General features: G+C 30.3%; 1 long non-coding RNA gene across 7 annotated transcripts in view; it reads right to left on the bottom strand.

The window, feature by feature from the left end:
• Positions 1–23,763, bottom strand: part of LOC127724798 (uncharacterized) — a 145,237-nt gene that overhangs the window by 1,756 nt on the left and 119,718 nt on the right. For 5 of the 7 annotated variants that reach the window (XR_007992716.1, XR_007992710.1, XR_007992740.1 and 2 more), the window contains 2 exons: positions 18,024–18,189; positions 1,493–1,645 (listed from right to left, as the gene is read on the bottom strand). This is a non-coding gene — a long non-coding RNA (uncharacterized LOC127724798). Of the gene's footprint in view, positions 1–1,492; positions 1,646–13,890; positions 13,948–18,023; positions 18,190–20,094; positions 20,203–23,763 lie in introns of all 7 variants that reach the window. The other 2 variants (XR_007992722.1, XR_007992746.1) reach the window with 2 other exon arrangements.

The raw sequence follows: 23,763 nt of genomic DNA, 5'->3' as shown, positions 1-23,763 counted from the left end.
TGGTGGTACAAATCAGCTAAGTTTCTAATTATTTAAGACGTAATAGTTGATATCTTTTCTTATATCTAAAATAATTGCTAATAAAATATTTCCACAAAATCCTCCTTTCACATCTGAAGTTAACTGACATAAAGTATAAGACTAGTGAAAAGAAGGAAACAATTAAAATAAATCATAAGTAAAATTAAGATAATGATGTCAAGGCAATCCTTTAATCTTATTAGGGAAAATGTGATGAGGGTAATGGCCTTATTCTGTGGTTGGAAGCTAAAAGACCCGTAAACAAAATTGCAATGTATAAAACTCTCTGTCATTAGATAACTACCAGTAGTAAAAGTTTAAATACAAGCTATTTTAACAGGACCAAAAGATAACAATATTATATTCCCTCTTTGAATTGTTTCACATTTTGTCATGTCAGAACCTTACCATATGGTGTGGGTTTTGCTTATTGTTGAAGGCAGTCTGATGACCTTTAGTTTCTTACATTCATGTCATTTGGACTCTGCTGGATAGTTATCTCATTGGCATTCATACCACATCTCCTTATTTTTCAATATGCAGTTGTCAATAAGTTCTGAACAGTCACTACTGTTAATTGTCCTCTTATACACATGTTTTCTCCAAACTGTAATAAGATTATTTCCTTTCTTTCTATTTACAGGAATACAATGAATTTTGATTTCTAGAATACAATGGAATTTCAGAACACACTTTTCGTCGTGTAAACTACATTTTGCAGAATCCTCAATAATCAAAATATCCCTACAACTAGAAGAGATTTTGATGGCCTCTTGAGTGTGTAAGAAGTAGAAGTACCACTTTATGTCAAAAAATATCTGAAACATACTTTTGCAAAATCAAAATTCAGCAGCTCATGCTTTTGGCAAAATTCAAACAAACTAGAGCTTCATGAATCAAACTGACACAAAGATGAATTTATATATTCAACTAAAATTATCTCTCTAACAATTGAAGTGCCAATAATTACACAAATAATGTTAGAAAGAAATGTTCATATGCTCATTAAAGCTAAGGTATCTCATTATAAATTGATATTTATGTTTTCTTTACAACATTAATTGTATAAAAGTCACTTTTAACTGGTACTGAAACCACCGCTTTTATCTAAATAACAGCAGTAAAAGAACTATTTCTTATCTCTTTAGATACAGTACATGAAACAATGTCAAAATTATTAAAATTTCATACAAAGAATGGTTTTCTAGGTTTTGTATCTTAATTTTTCATTATTTTATCAATATATCATGTAAAGCACAAGGAAGAACAAAGGCTGTAAGAATTGGATTATCTTTCCAAGTTTTGTGAAATATTACAACTTTGTTAAGATGGTGAAATCCAAAACCCTTAGTCGTGTGCCAGAGCAGCCAGACCATAGATATATTAGACTATGGGTTACAACAATGTTATGTTGGAATTCCTGGGCAGAAATGACTAATTTATTATATACAGCCAGATAAATAGAAATTACCTTAGTCTTGCAGATTTCTATTATCTCAATAAACCACTAATAATAGATTTTCACTGCATGCTTGATGTAAATCTGGGTTCCTGAAAATCATGACCTTAACTGTTTGTCTGTGTTGGTGAACTAAGGTGCTCTCAATTTCTAACAAACTGCTATCTGTAAAATATAAAAATATGTTGTATGTATTCAATTTTTTTTTAGAACAAATGTTTGTTTTCGATTTTTGGTGCAGTCACGACATCCCATAACTATTTGTAATGTAAGCTACCAACTTTCATCTGTCAAGGAATTTTATGAGGTCCTACTTTTATGTTAAGATTAAAAGGAAAAATTTACTTTATGACGAAATAACCAAATTGAACCTTTTTCTAACAGGAAGAAACATCTGGATCAGGAAATCTGTTACTTCAAAACATTTTTTCTCAGTTACAGTGTCATTTTTCAAATTTAAGTTAAAATTAGGACCTCATATATAATGTATATTTTGATTTAACTGCAAAAGAGTTACAGGATAATGTATGCATGGATGGACTTTTTCTAAAAAGAAGCCCAAAGGAGGATTTACATAATTACATTTATTATTTGACAGGTCAAACAGCTGCTGTTACAAGACATATGATGTAAGACACCAGGGATAATAAACAGACTGTCACAGGTGGTATTGTCATATACAACTTAAGAATAAAATAATAGTAGCCATTAAATTTAAGGCCTTATCAAAAATATCCTTAGATTTTCATCTATTTCCACATTTTCAATTGCTTCATTTTTAAATGAAGATAAAACAAGGACAAAAACTGTTCATGTATTCCTGAAAAATGTTTGATAAATGTGGAAGTGAGGTTGATGTCAATGAGATAGCAACCAAAGGACATCTTAAACTGTTTACATGACATTAGGATGACTAATTTTTTTCAAAAAATATCTAAGACCTATAGTGTGATACTGGTAATTACATTTGATTGTTGATATGCATGTACCAGGAATACATTTAAGGTTTAAAAATAACATTGCAAGTGTATTTATGTATCTACACAAGTTATAAAAGATTGTTCTTTTAAGCATTTATACTGTTTATAACTCTGTATATACATTTTAAGAAGTAGGCCTTTCCTGTAATATAATCATTTGAGGGTGGATTATAATATATAAATATTATTATCTCACATAACAAAAGTAAGCAAGTAAGGCAGGATTAATATCTACATTTTGTAGATGTTTATAGCAAAGTTAAACAGGTGAAATATTGACTATTTATATCACCTAGCTATATAGGTCATATACAATTAAAGAAATGATGCAATTCTTTATTTCCTCCATGTTCCTGACCAATTATCTTCTCAAATCTAATATCAGGACTTTGAATGAACTAAAACTGGGACATATAAACCAAAATGAAATACAAGAGCTTCTGTGTAAAGTTGTCAAATAACAAAAATAACCTGCTAATGGGAAAATAAACTAGCTTTCCAGTATGATCAATTTCACCAAATTCAACCTTACTTAGATGATTACATGATAATTTCAATTTTTTGTTCATTGGAAATTAAATTATGAAGCTACCGCTTTCGAAATAATTGAATTTCTATGGAAGTAAAGCCTTGTTTGTTGGCAAGAATATGCTACAGTAGCACTTTTATCAGATTATAAATCTTTGTGCATCCTTAATCTATAGGCAATAGAAAGTCAGTTTAATGGGCTAATCAGCAGACTTTTATTATCCATGGGTGTAAAAAGATTGAATAATATTACAAAGCATTTAACATGTACCTGAAGATATAAATAATCTGACCTCAATGCATTCAGACATTAGGTGGTCTATATTGTGAATTTTACCCAATTGTTTCATTTGCATTTTATGCCACCTTCACCTAGAAAATATTCAGTATGAAGTACCACCGAGGGCTTTATAGCCAGTCAAGGTCGTTAAAAACCCTCATAAGTACGTAGTCCCTCCAATGCACTGAAGAATTTCAATCAAAGCAAATAGGATAATATATATGATTAGATATCAAAATCTAGAACTTACTCTCAGTTAGAGGCAGTCCCAATTTTCCTAATCATGACCAGTATCCCCCAAAAATGTATTTAATATGTTTCGTTCTGAACAAGCATGACAAGGGACTCCATGGCCAAATTTTGTAGTTATTTGTTCAAAATGTACAATCACAAGAAAATTCTACACATGACTATTCTATAAAATTTGTTATATTGTTCACACATTTGAAACAAGAGTGCACACACTGAAATGTCGCCTTCTTTACTAACCATTGATTTTATGTTGATAGTCCTAAATATAAAGCTTTACTACAAGTAACACATAAACTTAACATGATCCAAGAAAATGAGGTCAAGGTCAGATAAACCAAACGAGAAATACATGTACACCTTACAATCATTCAATAAACCAAACATAGTTGACCTATTGCTTATAGTTTCTAAGAAACAGTCTTAACCAAGAAAACTAAATATTGACCAATGAACCATGAAAATGAGGTCAAGGTCAGATGATACCTGCCAGACAGACATATACACCTTACAATCCTTCCATACAACAAATATAGTTGATCTATTGCTTATAGTTGAAGAAAAACAGACCAAAACACAAAAACTAAACACTGAGAAATGAACCATGGAAATGAGGTCAAGGTCAAATAAAACCTGTGAGACTGACATGTACATCATAAAATATTTCCATACACCAAAATATAGTTGACCTATTGCATATAGTATTAGAAAAAAAGACCAAAACTCAAAAACTTAACTTTGACCACTGAACCATGAAAATGAGGTCAAGGTCAGATGACACCTACCAGTTGGACATGTACACCTTACAATCATTCCATATACCAAATATAGTAGCCCTACTGCTTATAGTATCTGATATATGGACTTGACCACGAAAACTTAACCTTGTTCACTGATCCATGAAATGAGGTCGAGGACAAATGAAAATTGTCTGACGGGCATGAGGACCTTGCAAGGTACGCACATACTAAATATAGTTGACCTATTGCATATAGTATTAGAAAAAAAGACCAAAACTCAAACACTTAACTTTGACCACTGAACCATGAAAATGAGGTCAAGGTCAGATGACACCTACCAGTTGGACATGTACACCTTTCAATCATTCCATATACCAAATATAGTAGACCTACTGCTTATAGTATCTGATATATGGACTTGACCACGAAAACGTAACCTTGTTCACTGATCCATGAAATGAGGTGGAGGTCAAATGAAAATTGTCTGACGGGCATGAGGACCTTGCAAGGTACGCACATACTAAATATAGTTATCCTATTACTCATAATAAGAAAGAAATTAACATTACAAAAAATGTTGACTTTTTTTTCAAGTAGTCACTGAACCATGAAAATGAGGTCAAGGACAATGGACATATGACAGACGGAAACTTCGTAACATAAGGCATCTATATACAAAGTATGAAGCATCCAGGTCTTCTAGCTTCTAAAATATAAAGCTTTTAAGAAGTTAGCTAACGCCGCCGCCGGATCACTATTCCTATGTCGAGCTTTCGACAAAAACTACAAGGTGTACTAAATTTATTGGTATATAATAGTTTTTGTAGTTAGTGTGGTTTTTACCCCTGGCACTATAGTTATCTTTACATAAATAGTTTTCCCAATCAATGATTTTCCATAATTTTGCCATTTTAAAAAATTTCAAACACTTTTAAAGAATGATTGTTCTTTCCTCATGTACTGTTGTTCATGAATGTTCATAAAATCATGAACAATGTTTGGTCTGGGCCAGCATTTATAAGTAGACTCATTAAATACAGGATCACATCCAGACCAGGTAGCTCTTAAAGTCAAATGTCACAGAGAACTTCATTTACCTTAAGACTTGCATGGTAGATTAAAGATTAAAAAAAGTCCATTTAGGCTTTATAAATGACATAGAAGCCTTCATTACAAAAAAAAATATGCCTTGTTTGAAATCTTAATTACAATCTATAAAACTGCAACATTTTCAAAAAGAAAATTTATTTAATGAATTCTTCTAACAGGACCATTAAATATTGTTATTCATAAAAGTATTTTTTTAATATTTTTAAGGATATTGGACACCTTCTATAACACTGTTAAAGATAATAATTAAGATTGTCAGATCAAAGACAACTTTTAATCTTGGTTTAATGAATGACAAATGTTCATTGAAGCGAAGACCTGCAAAACTTCAGTTTCCTTTTTAGATGAAGCAGAATTTGCATGATGAGCTTCAATTTTATGACAAATGGCTGTTACTCACTGCCGATCGGTTATAGCATTAACCGAGTGTGACCGTCAGAAATGACAGTCATCTCTGTGTATTGAGTTGCCCGTCAGCAATTCAATACACATAATTTTCATCAATATTTAATGAAAGGCCAGTATTACTAATTCATACTAAAACAACCAAATTCGTGATTTTCTCCAATCTATCTGATTATTCATAAAAATTTTACCAGAAGGTAAAAACTGCAAACCAGACATATAATTGATGGATTTTGGATTTTTATCTATCATAGCAAATAAACCATTGGAAAGAAACAATAATATCAATTTCTGGTAGTTTTTCAGGCTATAATAACCAATCTATTTCTGGTTAGAAAATTATCCAATATTTTTAATATGTTCATATTACCATTTATAAGCCACAAGAATTTAATACTTTATACATAGTGTCTGCAGGTGCACAATTATTCATTTTTCATAAGTTGGAAATGATTTTTGCAGAGTATCTTAATATCATCAATATAAATTTCATTTATCTTTCATATTTGAAGCATTTTGAACCTTCACTCTGAATACATACAAGTATATTACTTAACTTTTAATAAATTAAATCTTTAAAAATTTCATGTTTAAGAATCGAAGTTTGTATGGTACTAAAGTTTTTCATTTAAGGATGTACACCTCTGTCAGGAGCCAAACATTTCTAGAATTAAACTTTTTTTCTTAACCTGATTTTTGGGTTTATATGACTGTAAAAAAATAATTGGTGAAGAAAAAATCTTATGGTGGTGCACTTCTTTTTTTGCTACAGCCCTTTGAAAGTATCCAATCTTGATGATTTTCCCATTTTTCATCAATTTTTACCTATTTTTGGGCTATTATCATGAAAAAAATCACAGTTAAACAATTAAACTTTTTTTCATACTTTCAATAAAGATGAAGTGGACCAATCTGAATAAATTTAACTAAAAAAAAAACTATAGGTAGGTGTAAATATAAGAAAGTTTTATCATATTTTGATGCTCTTTTGTGTCAAATTTACCATGCTGTCAATTTTGTACATTTGTGATTTTTCTCAGTTTTAAGAACAAAATGCATATTATTTCAACTTTTTTGTTATAAATGATTGAAAAAATACATATCTAAGAAATTTAAAAAGAAAAAAATGATATGGGATGTACATGATTCTGGTAAAATCATTTCTTGTACCCCTCACTCATTTTCTCAAAATTTTGGCTAAAAAGACTGACTTGATTGGTCGTAAAATTTGAAAAATTGATTACTCAAAAACTACTCATTGTAAATACACAATGTTTTCACAGAGTTAAGTTTAATTATAACATTTTTAAAATTCATTGATATTTTCCACTTGTATCACATGTTTTGGAAATAATTCCAGAACGAGATTTCAACGAGACTGAAACGTCAGAAGAATACATCCTTAAGGTCTCAATTGTGTTTATTCTTATCATTAAGGAATAATTTCTTCAAAGAAATGAAACAAAACACCCTTAATTTTTTAGTCACAATACATATAAAGAATGCTCAGACATTTCACTTTCCTTTTGAGTAGAAACTTTCAACAAAAACAAATACTAGTAACATATTTCATATAACAATTGCTTCAGGAATAGATCCATTCTTCTGAATCTACAGACAATCTTCTTCTAAATGGATGTAGGTAATAGCATTGGATTCAATTATAAGGTGTTGGGTTCATTCAGAAGTCAAACGAAATTTTCTATTTAAAGGGATTATACTCAATTAGGTTGATGTGAATACAGATTGCACTAAATGGTCTTCAGTCACTGGTCATAAAAATAGTCCACATTTCAATATTGTACTGCCCCTTGACAAAAATTCAAGAAACTATGTGCTGAATCAGGTAAACAAGAGAGAAAAGTTCACAGACCAAATGACCTGTTGTCATATTCTACCTTAGGTAGGAGACCTCAAAATATATTATAAAGATAATATTTCACAGGATGATTTTTTTTATGATCATATTTAAGAAGGCTTGTCAATACATGTATAATTATGGTCGTTATATTTTTACTGCACTTACAAAAACTTAAATAACTCTCCATTTGCATTTCTGATTTCCACTGTCCTGAATTATAGTCCCTCCCAAAATGCACTTGCATGGAAACACTTGTTTCAGATCAATGTTAATTCTAAATGTCCAAAAACAAAAAGGTACATAACTTCATACTTCAGAGGATTAGATATGTATACAAGAAACTATTCTATATGTTGAATATTCCGCAGCAGTATCTTTCACTGCTCCTTCAAAAAACTTTTTTATGACATATACATGCAAAATAAATATGTTTCATTTGCTGTAGCCACAACCCAATTCTCCTTTCTGGATAATAAATTTTCACATAATAATAGTAGTGAATTTCTAGATAGGTGCAACTTGTGAAGCAGGAACTTTTTACTTTCACTTTTAGAGCACCAGTTTGTGTGGCTTTATGTCTCTATATCTTCACTTTTCTGTTTTTATGTAAACTGTATGTTTTTTATGTGGTGGATTTTCTTCTTACAACTGTGATTTTTATTGTCCTTTAGGATCATTTTTTATTTAATTTCTTATATGAAAGATAACCCCTGAAAATTGAAAAAAGAGAAAACTTTGTAAAGTAATGAAACTAACCAATACTGAACACACAGAATATCTTAATTTGTTGTGTGGATATTTGTAGGTCTTATAAATTCTGGAAGTTTTGCCTGTCTTATTCTTTGACCAATAGTTTTGACTCACCCCATGGCATCTTCTACCATTTTTTTACATCTTTCTGCAACCTTCAAGTTACATTTCTGTTTTTTTTTTATCATACAGATTGGATTCAAAGTGACAAGACTACAAAATGTATTCCTTAATTAATTCAGTTGACATTAAGATGATTAGCCAAAATCCTAAACTTCAAACAGAATACATTACCATTAGTCAAAATAAAAAATCCATACATCTTAACAGAAAATTTAATAACAATTTACCATTATTTTATAATAATTAATCATTTCACATCCCTAATACAACGTCTTTGATGTTTTGATTCCGGAAATGAATATGATGATTGTATCTAAAAGTTGTCATGCACTATCGTTGGAATTACTTTTGCTTCAAGCTGAATGTTTCCAAAGAATAAAACAAGACTTTTTGCACACAAAAATATCAATAAATTAATTTAGATATGTAAAGAATGCATTAAACTGTCCATAAACAAAGTATGGTTTCAAAACATTACAAGAAAGAGCCAGTAGGCCTAAATAATTCTAGTCAAAATATTAAACCTTGCTGGCCAAAGAACAACATTTTAATAGATCAGGTATCAAAGTAAAATCCATTAAAACTGTTTTTTACCCATAAACATTCTTCAAAAAGCCAAATCAAATGTTTCTTATCTGTCAGGAAACTGACAAACTTGCCATTAATTCAAACGGAAAGAGAATTTTTACTGGCGTTGCATCACTTATTTATCTGATAGAGAATAAATCTAATGAACTGTTTTTTTCTCACTAGATGTGACAGATCCTGTATACTCGTTCTAGCTTTAGGATAAGACTATTTACATTTCCAAATGTCTATAAAAATGTCAACACATCATTTAGATTTGCAAATGTTTAAGTGAATTTAAGCAAGCTTTTACAAACAATTTATAGGTTCTTTATTATTTATAATGTCATGATTTCAACAATTATGTAGCATCAAATACATGTCTTTCTGTATAGGTTCCGGGTTTGGAATAACTTAATTTGAGTTTCTCTTCATGTCACCATAGATACAAAGGCTTTTAGAAATAGTTTTGCCAATGCTCTAATACAATCAAAATGGAATCCTTGACCTCATTTTGAACCTGAATGAGGTTATGTTAATAGAAAAGAAGAGGAAAAATTAATTTTTTTTTGCAAGAAAAATTTTATGGTGGTGGCAGTCCCAAATTCTTTCATTATGATTTTTTCATTTGGCACAATCATGTTTTCCATAGGAGTTTGTAACTGTTGTCTTCACTTTGGATATAAATTATTCAAATTTAGAATAAATACCCTTACCAGGTTGACAAAATTTAATACATCCCTTTCTTTCAACTGTAACTTTTTAATTTTACTTCTATGTTCTCCATGACCAGAATTTTTTGAAATTCACATAAAGATATATCAAAATGTGAAAACCTCAAAACATCATCTTCAGATTTTCTTGACTGAAAGGTAAGACATTACAACAACATCAAGGTCAAGGGAAACTAAAAATCCACATAACCTATATTTATGTAAAAATAAGTAAAAACACATTTATTTATTCTTTGTAATTTTCATTTTATGGTGTTTTTATTGAGCAGGCTTATTTATGTTATTTAAGTAATTATATCCAAATCATATTCAAATAGATTTAAAGAAAAATAACCCATATATCAAAACAACCAATATAAACATCAAAGGGGACCTATTAATTATGAATTATCATGTATAATATGTTCTGGTCTACAGAAAACATGTAGCCTCTAAACAATGACCTGGGATGACTGACCACTACCAAAGAGGTCATTTTCTCTGACCAGTTCTGACCCTAAAGTCAACTCTACATCTACCAGACTTCTACAACTAATAATCAAGGAAATACAACATTCAAACATGCATTTCTCATTTTAAACTAAGAATGCTATTATTATTGATTTTTGCCAAATTGACAGTTTTCTAATACACAATCAGCCTAGATACAGAACAAATTACCTCTGTTAAAAGATAAACAAACAAAACTGGAGATTTAAAGTGGAATAAGGATTTGACAAAATCTTTTGATTTTGTGAGAATGCGACAGATGTGTCTGTGTACTCAGTTAATCTTTTCACTCCTGGCAGACTGTGGGTATTATCACAAATGAAGCACTTCAATAGTAACCCCCCTCTGGGTTTATAGAAATACACAAAGCTGCAAAATTAATGAAAACTTTCTCAAAGTCAGTACAGGAAATCGAAAATGTGTTACACTAATCTTTTTATTCACAACCCCCTATCTTTGGTAAATAAACATAAACATAAAACTCTTTTCTCTCTAATTATTACTGATATTATCTATATTTTCTCTCAAGGATAATTCAGAAGAAATTCTCATTTTGAAATTAATGACATGTTAATGAATTTGAAATATTCATTTGTATTTTGCATTTAGAAACTTTTATAACTAAAAATGTTTTTATTTCTTAATAAATAATTCATTTCAGTCCTATTCATACAAACATTCTAAAAGGGTTGCATGCTTGTAAAATATATATGATATGATATGATGAAAGAATTACTTCCCTTATAATTTATTTTTTTAATTTCCGACGATCTTATATAAATGTTAAATACACCATACATATTTGATTGGCTTTCCCCATTGTCACCTTGGTTACACTGTTACTACGGTTTGGTTTTCAATAGCCATGTTTATGACTGTATTCTGACAAAAATATATGTTCATATATATACATTCTGTTAATTGATCTCAGGAACTGTTGTTTTTTAGAACACGTCTATGAGTACAAAACATTATGTCAATCTTTTACAAAATTTGCATTTTTTACATGACGGTTAACAGCAATGTAAGAAAAATAACGTTGGTGAATTCCCAATTCCTATACCAGTAAAAAATCCAAACACACAAGACAAGGAACCAGTCTACTGTACAAAATATTTCAGTTAAGTAATCCTTAGTGGTGGATTTAACAATTTTGGGACCAAGGTCCCACTACAGGTACTAGGAAACTACCAAAAATAATACACCTCCACTATTGCCCCTAAATTTTCACAGACATTTGCATGCAACTGAAATATAATTAACAATTAATTCAACAATTAAAAAATAAGCACCAAAAACTATGGCGTTATATAAGTTACTTGCATAATTATCTGTTCTGTAATTTGTCAAAAATTTCTGATCTGTTCACATGTCACAAGAAATAACTAGAGGAAAACTTGGTTTGACATAACAAAATAATTAATCAAAAACATAACAGCTATTTGTAATTTCTGAACAACAGCAGATTTACATATGTATACAAAACCTTGGCATTTTGTGGTTGTAATGAGTTTTAAGACACAAGATGGAGTTTTTTAATCTGATTTTAAAATCAATACACAACCTGCAATGTTACAAAATGCATTTATATATGTTATTAATCAATCATTTTTGGCAATTTAAAAACCCATCCTTTTGACTTAAAACTAACATTTAAACTGCTACCAATCAATTTGAGAGCTAAATTAATTTTTTTTTATTGATACTAAAAAATGAGTTTGATTCACAAAGATTGTAACCTGGTACCATTAACATTTCAATTGACTATAAGTTGACATTTAACAAGGATTTGTCATTAGTAAAGTATCCGTCAGGTGAGGCCACGACAGATGGCAGTACTGGTACCCACCTAACACCTAACACCTTTACCCAAACCTACGGCCTGGCCCATCTGCCTAACTGTATATTTTAGGCTATCAAAAGGTAATTTTTCGTGACATTTAAAAATTCAGACTAATCCTGACCAACATCAGTTATTGTAAATAATCCTTTCAATAACAATCGAAACCATTAAATTCAAAATTAAGTAAAGTACATACTGCCTCATAAATTTTCAAAGTTTTATCAAAGTTTATAAAGGACAACACACCTTTCAGGAAACAAGCGACTCTAATATTTGTATCAATGTTTTTCTTTCTAACCGTTTGTTTAGATTATTGTTTAAAATAAGTTGTTGAATAAAGAATTGTTACCAAGATATTTATCAAGACATATGTTGAGGAGTGTTAGGTGTCAGGATTAAATGGATCAGACCTGAGGATTACTAATGGTCAGTTTGTACTGGTCATAACCCCTGTAATTATATTTACATAGGATATATACTGCTACTTATTACAAGTCCCTGTCAACTTTCATATAAATTTCTACTGTAATTTTTAATAATGCTTTTCCTTATTTTGGACCATGTAGTTTTGTTATCCAGCTCTTAATCTATACCTACTTCTACAGGGTTGATTAACAACCTTGACTTCACACAAGTTTAAATTTTTTACCCCTTCCACAAATATTTCAATTTAATGTACTAAAATCCAAGCTTTGTTCAAGACCATTGTTTACTATTATAATTTCTCATACTTAAGCATAGCACCTTACCAATTTTTGGACAGGGGAACATAATATTCATTATCAAATGGTTACCCTATTCAGCTATGATTCTTTAAACCCTGAATAGATATTTCTTTTGTAACAAATATCCAAAGACTTATCTTGAAAGAAACTTCCTTCCTGTTCTTATATGAAATCAGATCCCTCAGTTTACCCATACATCAAAATATGTTTTCTCCTTCTGTACCAGTTTCTGGTCTAAAATGTGACTTCCTGCTAAGCTTTCCAGGATGTTTATAAGGGATTCTTGTCTCCATATCTCCCAGTTTTATACAGAACAAACATCAGTACCCAATTCTCACGACTTCCTGCTTAGACATAAGTCTGTCAGGATGTTTTCAAGTGTTTTATTGTGTATTGAGTTTTAATATACATTAATTTTACTTGCATGTTTGTTCAACATTATCAAGTCAAGTATTTATACCTTTCTGTATTCTTTCAATTTCCTGCATGCACAAATATTTATCAGGATGTTCTTAGTGGACTTACTTTTTGTGTGTATTTAATTTTTTATATATCTAAATACCAGTACTTTAAGATGTAAGTCAAGATTCATATTTCTGGGTATTTACACCTCTCTTATTTCCAACAGTTTCCTGCCCACACCTGATATCTAATAGGATATGTATGATTAGATTAAATCTATTTCTCCATTACTTTCTGCATGCAAAAACTATATATAGCCATACTTTACAAATACACATTATTTTAAGATTTAAGGATTGTTTATAAGTCAGCATCAATGTTTTCACATACATATATGTAAGATTACTTTAAATTCAAACTACTTATCTAAGGTCCTAGCAGAACCAAAGAGAGGTTCCAGGGATTTGAAGCTAAATTAAAAACGATTATTTTGGTCCAGGGGTTAGAAGTTTGGACACATTATTCTTGGTATTTTTACATTTACATGAAAGTCTAGAAATTAGGCTGGTTGCCCACTTTTTCATCGGAGAAGTTTTTAAAATGCAAGCAATATGCTCTACATACCTCAATACCATGTCATTTCTTGCCACGTCAAAGGCTGATAGAGGTGATGTAGAAAGACTGGGAAATTAAAATATCATAAATAATGTGTTAGTTAAGCATTATGTGACACATATATATTTTTTTTAAAATTTGCAGTTAAACTTCCACAAGTTCCTGTCAGGTCTATTCATTTTACTACAAAATCTTTATACCCCTGCAGAATGTCAACCACAAAAAATCTTTACAATAAAGATGGTTATCAATCTACAGGGTTCAGCCTGACACATAAAAAAATAATGGTGATTCACATTTATCATAATCAAAGATCTGACCACAGATACATGTATGTCTCATGTTTTCTGGTTCCCAGCCAGTACCAACTCATATAATTGTAGTATTATATGTAATGATCGGTGATGTTTTATGTGTGAATTAATTAAAAGTGAAGTATCTGTTCTGAACTAAATGGCTTTCTGATACTTTCTGGTAAAAATGAAATTGCCTTTTTGTTTTTTTGCATTGTTGGTGTTTAATTGGCATGTACCCCACATCTCCTTTTACCCACAAACTAACTTTTGAAAACAGAATGGATTCACACATTTTCTGGCCTGAACTTTGATATTCAATTTACTGGTGTAATTATTGATTTAATCAAGGATTTGTACAGTAAGATACAAATCCTGGGTTTAATTGATATATCAATTAGCCTTGGATCACAAGAATAAAAGCAAATACTTGTAGTTACTAACAAGAACCCACCCATTATGACCTATGAATTAGCAATTAATGATGCAGACTTGAGGTTTCCAACTTGACATTCATGTTTGTCTGACTGTGGCCTATATCCATGAGAATAAGTTCAGAAAATCTGTCACGACTTAAAAACTGTACATGTAGATAATGTAATTTGTGATTATAATGATTAAGATTTATGACAATTTCCTATGAGACAGAACCATGATTATTTTTTACACCTTAAAACCACATGCTGCCCTGGGTTAAAATAAATAACAACTTTTTGTATACAAACAATAATGACATCATGTTTATATATAACCATTGTATTATATTACCTGAGGATGTATATATATATAACTTGACCTACATCTTATTAAAAATCGCAGCTTGATTTAATCAGTTCAAGCAGTTAATTCTTTTAACTGCCAGTTTACACTGTTGTAAGGAAATTGTGCCACTTTTGATATTGTGCATTAAAATATCTATGCATTTTTAGTTATGTTAAATTAAAATTCATTTTCCAGAAAACAGGAAATAAATCTCAAGTAAATTATAATTCCTTTCAGATGCTTAATGGAATGGAGGAGCAAATAAAAACATGCTGACTGCATTAAGAACTGATAGAAAGAAAAGAACCTCTTTTATTAAAAGTGGATACTTCAAAAATTGACATTTGGTTCTAATTCAGGATATTGTTCAGATTGTATAATGAATAGACAAAAAATTCTGTACATCATATTCATCCACTTATAAAAATATTAATTGACATTTTGCGTTCAGAAACTAAAAAAGATTTTTTCTTCCTTGGTTTCAAAATGATGACCAATATGCAAGTCAATTAAGATAAAGATGCAATGGACATTCTCTGCAAGAGAAAACACCAATAAGTGAAATCAACAATTTAACATAACATGGACTCCCCTGGAATACTAAAAATTTAAGTTTCACATTATAGACCTGAACGATGCATTTTAAAGAATAGGCTTTTATTAACAGTAAATTCACTTTGCATGAAATCACACAACAAAGAGATGTGAAATCATAAAAATCAAAAAAATGGCAAAGCATGAATTTGTCTGAACTAAGTCCCCTCTGATAAATCCAATTCATGAAGTAAAAAAAAGGAGAAGATATTTTAATTAATAGTCAAACAGCATCATTATGAAGGATTGGTGCTTTAAAAAACTCTTCTGAACTGTAAATTACTATTTTAAGTGAATGAAAACCTGCTTGTTTTTTTATGTTGGAAACAATTTAATGCTTCAGGATGGTACTTCATTATCAAAGGATAAAACTGAAAACATGTGAAATGTTCTTAATGCAAATAACATCAAGCAGAAGAGAGCCTTTTGATAAAATCAAAACAAGTCCATTTTAAATATGAAAACTGATATGGCATCGCACCTATGATTTTATATACTGACTTATTGGATAAGAGAAACAGCAGGAACAAATCTAGCCACTTGAAAACTAAAGAAACAGGGATTTAAGTTGGACTTTGTCACGCTTTGGTAACTGCTTTAAGTACTTAACAGGAGATACTATAATGGTGTGGTGATAAGATAAAGATATACATCTCACATTACGACTTCAGGGTAGTGAATTTTAAAAGGGTGTTTCCATCCAGGGAACATCTGTCGGGTACTGGAGACAGTCGTTATCTACCCGTGTAAATAAATACAATAATCAGGACAGGTGCTTTCAGTCTAAGTGTAAAGGACTGGAGACCCTTACATCTATTAGAGAGGCTCGAATTATAGGTGATTAAAATTTGAATCAATACGTGAATTATTTACACTGATAAGATGTTACAAGACTCCATTAAGTTTATATGCAAATTTACAAATCTGATAAATCAAAATTAGAAATTTGTCCTATATACGACTAAAATAACTTAGTTTACCGATAATCACAAAAATAAGTTCTTTTTTTAGTAATTTTAATTAAATCTAAAAAGAACTTAAAACCAAAGATATCTGAACCTATTAGAAAATTGACAATATCGAAGAAATATATTCATGTTTGTCTTTTAAAATTGGTTTTAAATAATTACTCAAGGATCTTAGAAAAATAATTTAACATCAGCATACAAGTAAATGAACAATTTATCATGTTTCTCCACTTACTTAAAGAATAAATAATAATTAACTTGTAATCATGAAAGTAACGATGCTACCTTGGCAAGGAGGGCACGATTTACAAATGTAAATACATATTTATACAATACAGGTGTTATTCGTTATGTAATTGACGCCAGGTGAGACTGTTTTTTACCTGTGTTATAAATATATCTGGCTCTATTTTTGATGGATTAATTTGTTTGAAACATAAATGTATCGTGCAAAAATAGACCGAACATTAGACAGTTTGAAACCAAACAAACATTCACATAAACAAATTGATAAGAAAAAGACAGTGAAAAACAAATCGTAAATAGATTTTATTATTGCGATCAGTATACATGTACTGTATATAAAATGAGTTTGACTAAAGTGTACTTCTAAAGGACACACTGATCCTATAAATGTCAAAGATGGGTTAATATATACCACTAATAATAAAAAAAAATCCAGTTATATATGGAAATAAAGTAAGACATCAAAGGGTACAAAAGCTTAAAATTTTAGATTTTCTACCCATATCAAATAAACTGTCAACATTGTGATTCTCTCAGCCAGTGTATCCCTATCAGAAACTTAAAAAAACTGTTAATACAACTTAAGATAGAGCATGCCTTACTTCCATGACAATTTTTGTAGGGAGACAAAAAATACATAAAAGCTTATTGTAGCAGATGTAGATTTTAAAAAATGCACTTAAAAAAAACATCAATGAAGAAATGACAACTCCAGAAAAGCAAAAGGGAAAATTGTCGATATTGGACTAGACCTCCATTTTGTCTCCAGGAACAACTTGGTAAATTTGAAACCTATTGGTTCTAGGGTTCATTGGCAATTGCACAGCAATGATATAAAGTGCTATTTTTCAATCAATCAAGGACCATAACACTTAACATCAAAAGTTAAAAACTTCCTCAATATCCAAATAGACCTTCATTTGTCTTCAGTAACAGTATATTAAAATTGGTTGAATGGTTCCAAAGTTATTGCATGAAAACAAGTGGAGCCGCCTGGTCGCCAACCCTCCATACAACCCCAAATCAATAACCAGATTCCGGTCAGAAAAACACAGCTGAAAATGACCACATACAACCTTAAACCAAATCTTAGAACTACCGTAAACCAAACTTTCACTTGATAGGGGACATACAATTGTACAGACCAGACCAGACAACATAATGCCACTCTACTATCATAGGCAAGACATACACGTTTCTCTGTAGACAACCATGAGACAAACTGAAAATTAATTGATCATAATTCTAATAAATGATGTTATGTGTCCTTGATACTGACCTGTAAATAGGCTGTAATACACCATTGTAAAGTTAACTCTCTTTGTCTTGAAATTTCAGATGAGTAGAAATTTTCCTGTGATCCCAAACTTTGTTCCATACAAATATATGCGTTTCGACTCCTGATGACCAGTGAGAAGCTGTTTTTAACAGCTTATACCAGATATCTACAAGAATATATATATGACATTAAATGACATTTTAATGAAAATCTAAGCACTTGAAATGACCCAAGAAATATGTTAACTAATGCAGAATAAGTACTCTAATGCAAGACAATTTTTCATATGCATTAAGACTTTATTTTAGGTCAATGTGATCCACTTGACTGTCATGCTCATTTTAGATCTTATCTTATCTTATTGAAAACTATGTTGGCTTTGCATAAAATATAGGTCATTGTACAGACCTACACTTTTATCAAAGATCACTACCAACAAACAAAATGTTACAACTTCAGTGAGTGAGTGCCTCAAAACTAAAACCATATGCTAATCTGAAGCAATCACTCATAAAATTTAAGTCAAATTTACAAAACTGCAAATGACTGCTATTTATACACTCATTTCTCCGTATGTAAAATTATAAAATTAGATTTTAAGACATTATTAAAATATGGTGTCTTAGGACAAATGGGAGGCAATACATATTGCCTTCATTTGAATATTGCTGAATGAAATACATTTACATTTCCAATATGATTTGTTTTTGTGGTGAGTATATTGATTGGCAATCACAAGAAATACAGACTTAAAAACAACAAGGAAAATACTTGGCCCTGGTGATTTTATGCTATGTTTCAATACTTAAGACTTTTGCACCTTTATTTAAATGTGTCTAGATATTTTTAATGGCATGTCCTTGTGATAGTAATATAACAATACAAAAGTTGTAAAGAGAGAAGATTACAGCCCATCAATACTGAAAATATGATTTTATTATCCCCTCTAGAATCTTTGATGATCCTATTTACTTTTAAATATTTACAACACTCAAAGATATATTTGAGCATGAAATTAACTTTAATTGTAATGTATCTGCCAAGATAGAGCGATATCATATGCTCTAAGGCTAATCAAATATTAACCTTGCTTGTTATGTATCCCTTCTAAAAATTTATGATTTTTTCAATACAGTAGGGGATTGTATCAGGATATTTTATTTTTTTTAAAATAGATTTTTATTTTTTTTACCATGCAGGTACTTAGACTCCGGTATTTCAAATTTGGATTGATATATAGGTTTCAGTCTACACATAAAAAGTTAATATCTGCCTGCAATCTAAAACTGGTAATAGTACAGCTATGCAGAATACACCTATACAATAGCAATTATTGGGTGTTGGAATTTTTTTTTAATTCTAGACAATATAAAAAACACTAATAACACATAACACTTCAATTTCTAGGCAGAGAGGGCCAGTTACTTGCTTGTTTAGCTTGGCATACCTTAAATGTTCTTGCCATGTGCCATCAGCAGAGTATTTATTTTTAAAAACTTCATAACCATATAATTACATTAAATGTATGTTTCATTGGAATCCATAGTTTTGATTGGCTATCAACAAACCCGATATCATATTTTATTTTACTAGGAAATATAACAGCTATGACTGCACGTGCTATTCCTGACAATGTTAAAATAGTGCATTGAAAAACAAATGAAAATCTTGATATAACTTTAAATTTCATGGTCGTAGCATAAAAATGTAATTATAAGAATTGAAATCTTCTTTTCATAATTTTATAGGGTTGTAAAAGCGTTGATTGTGTGCACATTTTTAATATGAAGCCCTTCTGCGCTTCATAAAAAATGTGCTTTGTCAACGCTTTTACAATAAAATCATAAAGAGAAGCATCCAATTCTAAAGTATAAACTGAGTAAAATTTTTGCCATTTAAAAAGTTTAAGCATGTTCTAATATACAATAATATTGACAACTGATTCAGGAATATGTATTCAATACATTTCTGGAGCATCTTTTAAATGTAGGTCACATTATTTGAACCTATTCTACAACTTTAATTTGGAGCAGTTCAAATAAGTTATTTATGCAAAAAAGTATTTGTATACCTGTATCATAGTCTAAAACACCCATGATGCGATAAACATCCTTCATACCCCATTTCTCAATAGAAGAAAGGTAAAGTACTTTAATAGAATTCTTTTCTTGTAAAACTCCTTTAAAAATAGAATATTTACATCAAATGGGTTGAATGATCCTTTCTGACTCATTGAATCATTTTATAAGATATTATGCAATTATTTACTGTTGAATTATCATAAAACAGAAAAGTTCAATCTCAGTTATGAGGTTATTGGCACAATTAAGAAAAAAAAAGCTATAAATTTTTCCTTTGGAGAACCTCCAATGTGAACACCTGCATGTAGGTCAACAGGTATGGGGGTCACTTATGTACCAGCAGAATGCATCATTAAACATAACACAGCCCTTGTACACAATCTGCACACCTAGTCGTGCTGTTAAGGTTATCATAAAGATGATAAACTTCAATGTTTATATCAACATTTAAATACCACATCAATTCTAAATTGTCAAAATTAAATTAAATTGGCACCTGACATTTTCCCTTTTCACCAACATTTAACATAGAGTTGAGGAAAGAAAAACATACATGTAAAATGAAGAGTACATGAATTTGTCATATCAAATTATTATAAATCTTTTTCACTTCTATACACACATGTCAGTTGTCTGTTTGTTGTAAGAAATTTGACATTATGTGAAAATAACTATCAGAGCAAAAATCTTACATTTAATAAAATAAGCCTGCTTAAGTTATCCCAAATAAAATATCTGCGACTTTACACAGAAACATATATGATAAAGGTCTATTCACTTCTATTTGAACGTTGAAATTCCCCCCCAAAAGAAGTTTTAAATATCTATAGGTTGAATCTGAACAAATACTTGTATCCATAAATGTTATATTGCATGATATATATGTCAAACACTAATACATTGTAGTTATACTCATACTATGTGCTTGACAGAAACCCTTCTTTCTAAGTTCTATATCAAATAAAACCAAAAAATGAACCCAACTTAACTACAAGGTTAAAACAACTTATAATTTTTACTACCACTATCAGATATCAACCTTCTATGTATAAGAATATCTGACCATCTACTAAGTACATTCATATTAAAATGTCTGTTAACAATTGATAAACCAGAAGATAAAACAATAGACATTTGATATCAGTATTTAAATCAGAAAAAAACTCCAATCATGTTAAAGCAGATCAAAACCTGCATTAACCAGGTAAACATTTAATATCAAGAAAACTATTCCAGGAAATGGTGGGTAAATGTGTAGTAGCAAGTCAAGGACAAGACTAGAATTATCTAACAAAATAATCATTTAATTTATTTTCATGGGTAACAATTTTCCTGGACCAAGATAAAATGGATATTAGATTTCATCAAAGTCTGCATACAAGCCTATAGAAAAATTTTACCTTTGTTAAACAGTTAATTTCGTTAATATGGTTAACATATATCCAAGAAATCCTAAAAAAAAATTGGTATCCCACATAAAATAATGAATCCACAGCATTTGAATTAAATCATTAATGAATGGTGAAGGACCGCAACCATTTATGCCAAAGCCTATAATTAAACTTTGTATAGAATACAGTGAAAATGAGTTTGCAATATATATATGATATCTTAATGTACTTGGTATAAATGTTTGAATGGCATTTTTTTTTTGTCATGGAAAAGCCTTTTTTCAATTATTTTCAACCATAAAACCTTTATACTAAACAGAGGTTTGAATAAAATGCTCATGTACTCTTCTGTGTGAATTACAGTACCTGGAATTCATAGAGTTTATAAAAAGATTATCAAGGACCAGTGTTGAAGGGAATGAATGTCTTCTATTTTGACCGATTCTAAAACTAATAATCCATACCGAATCCTCCTAAAATCTTTGGATTTATGTTCAATCAATTCATAAAATAGAGCCAGAGACATATATGGAAAACGTTTTCTTTCTGACTTTGAAAATATATGCACGTAAGTTCCAAGGCCTACACAAAAAAGAATACAGTTTTGCATTGCAAAAATTTATGCCGGCTATTGTGATAAGATGGCAAGTAACTCATTTATTTAGAGAAGTCTGATGTTTTTTTAATGTCAATTTGTATCACATTCTAATCTATCAATAATTCCTACCTTGAATACCCTTAAAAATGATGTTAATGTGTATGCTGTAATATTGAACAGTGCAGACTCAGACGGCTGGGAGCCGTAGAAAGTAAAAATCATGAATTTTGATATAAGGGTGGACCCTGACTTCACCAGCCTACCCTTAACCTTTACACAGCTGACACTTAACAAACTTCATGTGTATTTCATTAGCAGATAACCTTTCTACTTCACTTCCTAAGTATCACAACATGAAAAGTTACTATTTTAGACCAATAATCTTTTATCTTAATTGATGCGTTATTAAGTAAAATTCGCTTGACAACAACCATCTACTGTTATTATACTAGGGACAAAGGCCTTCAGTTATTTTATCATTATTTATAGTCTAATTTGCTTTAAAGGTAAGTTTACTCTCTACAAAAATAATTTGCGATCCTAAAGAGTGACCTATATAAGACCTCCACTTCTCTACTAATTTCCTGATAGACTTGATAATGTCACGTAAAATTTGACATAATGTTCAGGGGTTATAGAACCGAAACACATTACATTAGTGACATGCAATTTATAGGGTATATAAAGTTTCTCTTAATTGTTCTGCAATGCACCAAGAGGTCAGACATAAAATGGGGATAAAACTGGTGCAGTGTTACATACGATGATCTAATTACGATGATCTAATTACGATGGGTACTTAATTGACGAGTTTATGTTATGCAACAATTGAAAAAAAAAAATAGATGTTTTCACCTCTTAAATTCGATCTACAAAATATAAGCCTGATATCTGTGTAAAGAAGTGTTGTTATGTAGATAGGAAACATACATGACAGAACATATCTGGTATACATTTCTCTCAACCATATATACTTATCTTTTTTTGGGGCTTGGTTTGGGAAGTCAGGGAGGGGTAGGAGGGGGTACCAATCCATTCCTTTAATATAAAAGCAGATACCCTGTATCTGAATTCAATAAGATAGATATTATTTCCCACATTTTTGTTCTACCAAACCTTCTAACAGTTCTTCGGCATAACAAAAATAGATAATTTTGTACCTTTTTGCATTTTTTATTGAACGATTTTTCTTCGACCCTCTTCAAACCCTTTTATCAGAAATTTTAATTCCAATATGATGCATTTACAAGAATGCAGTTAACATCAACTTTAAATAGAACTAAGGTATCCTAACACATTTTTATAAAGTTTTATGTTGATTGTGGACCTAAATGAAACGTTTCCATAAGAAAGAAAAAAACCCAGGAAGAACCTTTACTTCCTTCTAATACTAGAAAACAATTTTTTCCCCTAATAATAGACTTTTGCCTATATCAGCATTGTATTTCTTGTTACGCAAAACAAATATAGCTTTGATATCAAAACAAAATAAAATGTCAATATCATTTAAGGGAGAATCACTTCTATTGTATAACATACTTCTATTGTACAACATAATACCATTTTCCCAATAAACTTTTCAAGTACAAATAGATTACATGTATACAACCTACTAGAAAGTCATTGATCACAAAAGTATCTCAGTACTGCAGACTTCCGGGCTTAGACAC

The sequence above is a fragment of the Mytilus californianus genome, unplaced genomic scaffold, assembly GCF_021869535.1.
Source record: "Mytilus californianus isolate M0D057914Y unplaced genomic scaffold, xbMytCali1.0.p SCAF_1, whole genome shotgun sequence".
Taxonomy (NCBI): Eukaryota; Metazoa; Mollusca; class Bivalvia; order Mytilida; family Mytilidae; genus Mytilus; species Mytilus californianus.
This window is presented reverse-complemented; position numbering and strand designations above follow the sequence as displayed.